Source organism: Etheostoma spectabile, chromosome 13, assembly GCF_008692095.1.
Source record: "Etheostoma spectabile isolate EspeVRDwgs_2016 chromosome 13, UIUC_Espe_1.0, whole genome shotgun sequence".
NCBI classification, from domain to species: Eukaryota; Metazoa; Chordata; class Actinopteri; order Perciformes; family Percidae; genus Etheostoma; species Etheostoma spectabile.
The window spans coordinates 21,501,508-21,508,101 of record NC_045745.1 but is presented as its reverse complement, the minus strand read 5'-3'; the positions used below and the strand labels follow the sequence as shown (position 1 = coordinate 21,508,101).

At 39.5% G+C, this 6,594-nt stretch overlaps 1 protein-coding gene and 1 long non-coding RNA gene across 2 annotated transcripts in view; both read right to left on the bottom strand.

The window, feature by feature from the left end:
* The window catches only part of LOC116700220 (uncharacterized), a 9,485-nt gene extending 3,152 nt beyond the window's left edge, over positions 1 to 6,333 (bottom strand). The window contains exons 1-2 of the long non-coding RNA XR_004334603.1: positions 6,179 to 6,333; positions 2,572 to 2,575 (exon numbers count right to left, since the gene is read on the bottom strand). This is a non-coding gene — a long non-coding RNA (uncharacterized LOC116700220). The remainder of the gene's footprint in view (positions 1 to 2,571; positions 2,576 to 6,178) is intronic.
* Positions 1 to 6,594, bottom strand: part of rtn4rl1a (reticulon 4 receptor-like 1a) — a 97,507-nt gene that overhangs the window by 86,502 nt on the left and 4,411 nt on the right. The gene's annotated exons all lie outside the window — the stretch shown is intronic.

Sequence of the window (6,594 nt, the reverse complement as noted above, 5' to 3'; positions counted from 1 at the left end):
TTGAATTAATTCTGTCTATCAATAAATAGACTGATTGTTACAGCTCTAGACAGAGGAGTAGAAAAGAAGCAATGCAAAGAAAAGACAAGCACACAAAATGAAAGACTATCTACACCCATTTGAACATTATAACATTCCTGGATTTATTGCAGGACTGTTGTATTAGACTACAATAGTTTTTGCTATGTGAACGTTATAAACCGGCAACTGAGTGTTTATATCAATAGTTTTTCCCATTGGATGTAAAAGTTAAAACTGGCAATAAAACTACAAACCAGGTGCATTGATAAGGAGTATATCTCCCATTAAACAATGAAAATGTCCTGAGTCGAGACAAACAATAGGGAAGCTTACATCTGTTTTCACCTGGTCAGCCGGCTAATAGGGACAGTTCAGATGGGTGGTCTTATATCTTGAGCTCTTGTAAGTGTGTATCATTTTACCAGAGCTCTAAGTGTAAGCACCAGTCAGAGGCAGATGGGCTCGTTAATGCAGTGATGTAGTTATGTAAGACCTGATACTGCTGCCGCTCCTGTCTCTCTATACCGCAGTACACAGAGAGAGAGAGAGAGACGGAAAAAATGTTAAAGAGAGCTTGTGAGTAAATCGGCAGTCGGTGTGTCTGCATGTGTCTATTTGAGCGATTATGTATGTATATGTGTGTGTGTGCGTGCATGTGCGTGTGCGTGCGTGTGTGTGTGTGTTTGTGTTTTATGTAGGAACACTGCAGGACAGATGGAATTGATGTGGTAAATCAAGAGGAATTGACTTGTTGTCCTGGGGTTGATGAACTCTTCTCTCTCTTTAACCCATCTCCTTCAATTCCCCACATGCTGGGCGGATAACCACCAATACAGAGCTCTAAACACTTTACTGCACAGAGTTAGCAGAACGGAAATGAGAGACAGCAAAGCAGAGAGCCTCAGAGGCCAAGGGAACAAATAAAGGACGGTTGTAAGGCAGTTTCTGTACATGCATATTAATATTAAAAACATTTTATAACATATAATCAAGTGCTCTGTTTGAAATTTGTTGCGGGGGGGGGGGGGGGGTAGACAAAACAACATCCATAATAAATGACTGAAAAATGACCTTTAACTATGAAGTAGCTGAAGTGCCAACATTGCTCAATGCAAATAGATCATATGAGGTTGAATGAATTTGTTAACTAAAAAAGAATATACAATTATCTCTTAGGAAATGATCAGCAGTATCCTGTGTCGAAGTTACAAACTTTGTTGACCTACCTTATATCAGATGATGACAGCCTAAGCTTAAAACTAACCAACAGGGATATGATCCTTGCCATTTTGACCCACCTTTCTAAAAGTGTTCAAATCCCATTCAACAACCTGCATGTTATTGCAGGCTACTGCAGTATGAGCCACCTCACAGAGGCATGTTAAATACCTTATCCTATTGACTTATTTTTTGTTCTCTATGGGTTTTGTTTCCATGGTAATATTCAGAAGGAAATTTGAATTTATGTTTGCAGGTTTTTTTTTTTAATCACTGTCAGGAGAATAGGATAGATATCCAGAGCTTATCATGAAAAAACCTGGAATGGATGTTTGCTACAATACAGTACATGCATACAAACGTGTTGCAGAGAATGTGTGAGAGTGGCACATATCAGAATAATATGGAATAGTAGTAGATGAGATAAAAAAAAAAAAACAAGACTGTGGCAGAGTGAAGAAGGGGAAGAGTGAAAGGATGGACTGAACCGTGTGATCTGCCGTGAGGAAAGCAGAAAGCCCACACTGCGAACCCCAAACGCCTTATCGGAAACCAAAACAGCTATCAATTATTCAACAGGTACAGGGCGAACTAGCTACAGAGGAGACATGGGAGGAGAGGAGATTTGAGGGAAGAGGATGGGATAGAGGAGATATATCCTGCATAGGAGTTAGACACAAAGGATTAGATTTTCTTTCCATTTCTTTTGTCAATGTTTCCAGATATGTGCCATGTGGTGCGTTACTTTGTGACTAATGCATCAGCAACAATGACAAATATTGAACTTTAAGCCTGCTGTCAATTAGTTGATCTTAATTGCTGTAGTTTAAAAGAATAGTTCAACATTTTTGAAATATACTTTATTGCTTTCTGTCTGAGAATGAAAAAATATCAATATCAATCTGGGCAGGCTAGCTGTGTACTTAATGCACCAAGTGAAAAAAGTAGCGTCACAACACTTTACTACTTGACATGTTGTATCTTGTCTCAGCAAATGCATGGAGAAAAATGTAAAAACAACAGCTTGTGTATTTAGAGGTAGTCACATGTTAGATCTGTTTCTAACAAAAGCTGGTTGCAATGGCTCCCTGAATGTTTGTCGTCACAGAAATGTTGAGAGGTTGAGCCTGAACAGACTACAGTGCGCACCAATCTGGCAACCTGCGTGATAGCCGGATGGATAAACTGCTGTTATATGAAATAAGCTCAAACACGTAACTCTCCATACAGTCACACATTTTTACATTTTATATATGCACATGTTTAACAGAACCTGAGAACTACCTGAGATGTATTTTGGACAGAGTTTCCCCCTCCTTCCAGCTTTAACACTAAACTACTCTAGCTTTGTACTTTATGCAGAAGACATGAGATTGATAGCCATCTTCTCATCTCACTGTCATTTTAAGTTGAAAGGCTGTCAGGAATGACAACCCCCTCCACGACATGTCAACCACTGCTGGATGTTCACAACTCAATGCACCCCACACTCTCCCCCAGCCCCACCCTTTTACCATGTGGTACATTGTATATCCCATATTATTATGTATGTTACAATATTATCTTATGCTGTTTTATTTAATGATATATTATATTATAGTTATATAATAATACAAATGAACACTAAGTATCATTACTTTTTTATATAATAAATTAGTCTGGTGGATGCTGTTTATACTATACTTTGCTGACTTTGCTGCTACTTATCAACATCACACCACTGTCAATTTTGCTTTGTAATTTTGTCTGTAATTGCTCTTGTATAGCTCTTAATTTCACTTCTTTTCTCATTTCAGTTTTAAATACCTTTTATTTTTATTTTCTCTATTTATCTGTGCTTATCTCAGTCCTTGTGCTGCTGCAACAATCCAAATCTTCACTCTGGGGATCAATGAAGGTTTATCTTATCTAATATTATAAGATAAGACACGCCAGCGTTAACATGAGTAATAGTGGCTCATGCAGCCAACTGTCTCTCCCTCTGGAGACAGGAAAATATCAAAGTGCCTGGTCCAAACAGGGAGAAACTGAAAATCAGCCTGAATAACACACACACACACACACACACACACACACACACACACACACACACACACACACACACACACACACACACACACACACACACACACACACACACACACACACACACACACACACACACACACACACACACACAATCATCTCACTTCAGCTCAGCTTTCACTCGTCACTGGCTCTCTCTCTCTGTTCATTCCTTTATCCTCCAGGTGAAGTCTGTTTCCAAATAATCGCTCTTGTGTCCATTTCTCTGTCTCTGTCTCACAGTTTCTCTTTGCGTTTCCTCTCTTTCTGCACATTGGCCTCAGCATACTATACAGCATAACTCCTCTAGTCCTCAAGCTCGGACATTTACACGATTCCTGAGGCTCACACACAACACACACTCACTCACAAAATCCGTATGATCACCGTGTTGACTTGCTATGTGATCACCCACATTTGATTCCCTTTCATCAGAAAACTATGCAGCCACACCCATGCATCTCCCTCTATGTCGCAAGGAGTCATGTCTCATTTGATTGGTCACTTTATTCACAAACGACCTTCCTGCTGTGTGTGTGTGTGTGTGTATGTGTGTGTGTGTGTGTGTGTGTGTGTGTGTCTGTGTGTGTGTGTGTGTGTGTGAGAGAGAGAGAGAGAGAGAGAATGTTTGTGTGTAGCCGGCTCTCAAGGTGAACCGTGGTGATGCAAATTAGTGCACCACATTTACCAACAATTCAGCAACAACTTTACTGCAGCAGCAATTAAACAAGTAGCAGGAGTCATAAACTATTTCCTTTTTTTTGTGCTAGCCTAATGGTTTTTACAACTTTTTTGGTTTGAACAACGTAAACTTGTTTCCTTTGTTATGGCTGCACTGTCAGCTTGCACTGTGACCTACAATTTGGAAAGCGTAAAGCAGTATGTTTGTACGTAAAGATAAATGTGGGATAGAGGGTTTTTTAACAAGAAAGTTAGACTAAACCACCACGGGGCCATTATGAAATGCTATTTCATGCTCTGCACAGTATAATTTGTAGCACTTGGTGTTTGTTTATTTAGCATCAAAACAACTCCTGCTTATTAAGTGTTGCATTTTTTTTTTTTATCTTCGGCATTGTGTTTGTGAGTTCACCAGTTTAGAAGCTTGGAGCTGTAAAACATCAGTCCCTGTAATTATTTTAACACATTTAAACATGGTGTATCAATTGTGAACGCTACGCACGTTCCAGAAAATTGTTGTGCAACTTAATGATAAAATAGAATTCAGCAGGCAGACCGCCCTGAGCTCAGGATACAGCAGAAGAAAGGAGTCTGTGAGTAACCTTGAGATCAGGCAGAAGGAGCGGTTGCAAAGGTCATTGATATGCACAGCCATCGCACGGACGCTCGCTGTGTGTGGCGATGTGTTTCATCCTGTTCTCCACTGTGACTTGCATTAGAGATGTAATTAATTATATGAATTTTATTCCAGTTATCAAATCCCAATATGATTTAATTCTCTAATATGATATTTACACTGAATCCACACAAAGTGCCACATTTCCTTTATTGTGTCCCTCTGCCTATAATCTGCTAAATCTGTCCACTGCCTCAGGATGTCGGTACTGCAAGAGCAAATTTGGATAAACCTCAGCACTCAATTATCTCGCCATTTGGTGCTTCACGACCCGAATAAACATTTTGTCACTAATCCATATGTTAATATCATCCACCAAGGCTATCATAGTTGCAATTACACACACACACACACACACACACACACACACACACACACACACACACACACACACACACACACACACACACACACACACACACACAGTTTAAAGAGAAGTATTTGTGGAGTGGTGACTCATCTGCCAATTTCCCTCCCCCCCAAAATAAATAAATAAATACAATTTAAGATTGTTAGGCTACTGCTTTGTGATGAGTCTAGTACACCGCTGACTGAACACTGAGAACATAATAGAAAAACATTCTTTAATAGAGACGCTGGAAGTCTGTCATTTGTCATATTAATACAGCCCAACTCAGAGAAGGGAAACAACACACATGCATACTGTATATGCACATCATTATCTATTAGCTCATTTGGTTGGCCCGAGTTGGGGCACAAGCTGGTGCGAGTACACACAGACACATGTACACACAGACACATTTGCACGCACACACACACACACACACACACACAGACACACACGCACGCACACACGCACACACACACGCACACACACATACACACAATAGCAACAGCAACAGCAGCTTCTAATTGTTTTGAGTGTAGACTTGACAAAGGCCTGCAGGCAAGTGTATGCCTGTGCCAACGCAACTGTCAGCTCATAGAGACAAAGTAAGGATTTGACATTAGTCTTTGTCACAATTGCTACAGATAAAATGAAAACCATCCTATGAGGAAGAAGGTTTGAAATGACAAATTATTTTTGCTTAATTAGTATTACATACAGGTTGATATTTATGCATGTACATACATGTTCAGTACATGCTTTAAAGATTCTTGGGTTATAATCAGGACAACGTTGTTATTCGTTTTGGCTGAAGTTGAGCAGGAACGCTATTATACTGTTGGAAAGTTTCATAATCAGACTGAACTTTATTCAACAAGGTTGAGGCTATAGTCTGAATGAACAGTGACTTGCAATTTTACCATTGTATATTGATATTGATCAGTGGATTTCATTACTAAGCTCAAGTTAGCTATATAGTATCATGACTGAAGTTGATATCACAGAACATTCTTCAAACACTGCACATTTTCGTGGATTAGAGTATATTCATTGGCAGGACCGAAAGCGAGTGGATGAAATCAAATTATATAGCAATGATAAGAAGAAGATGAGACAGTGTTGGTGTATAGAAGTTCATGTTCCCAACTCAAGAAGTAGGAGTTACACACATTTCATTCACATTAGGGACTGTTCGTGTTTTATTTAAGGGGCCACCTGAGGAGTTTTGGGATCTGTAGTCAAAAAAGACTTAACCCTCCCTTTGCCAGTAATACATTTCTATGACCCTCCAAATTGACTGGGAAAAAGGTATGACCCTCCCCAATAATTTATTGATGCCTTCTGTTCTGGTTGGATAACCATTATTTTTTTACAACCATGACATACATGATTTAACCTCTGCTTTCTCATCTTATACATCACACTCCACTGTTTTGGTGGCCATTTCAGTAGATTTACTCACTAATGGCGTTTTTCCACTGTATGGTAGCTGCTCAACTCGCCTCAACTCTATTCGCCTTTTTTGGTTTTCCATTACGAAAAAAGTCCCTGGTACCTGCTAACAGGTACTTTTTGTAGTACTACC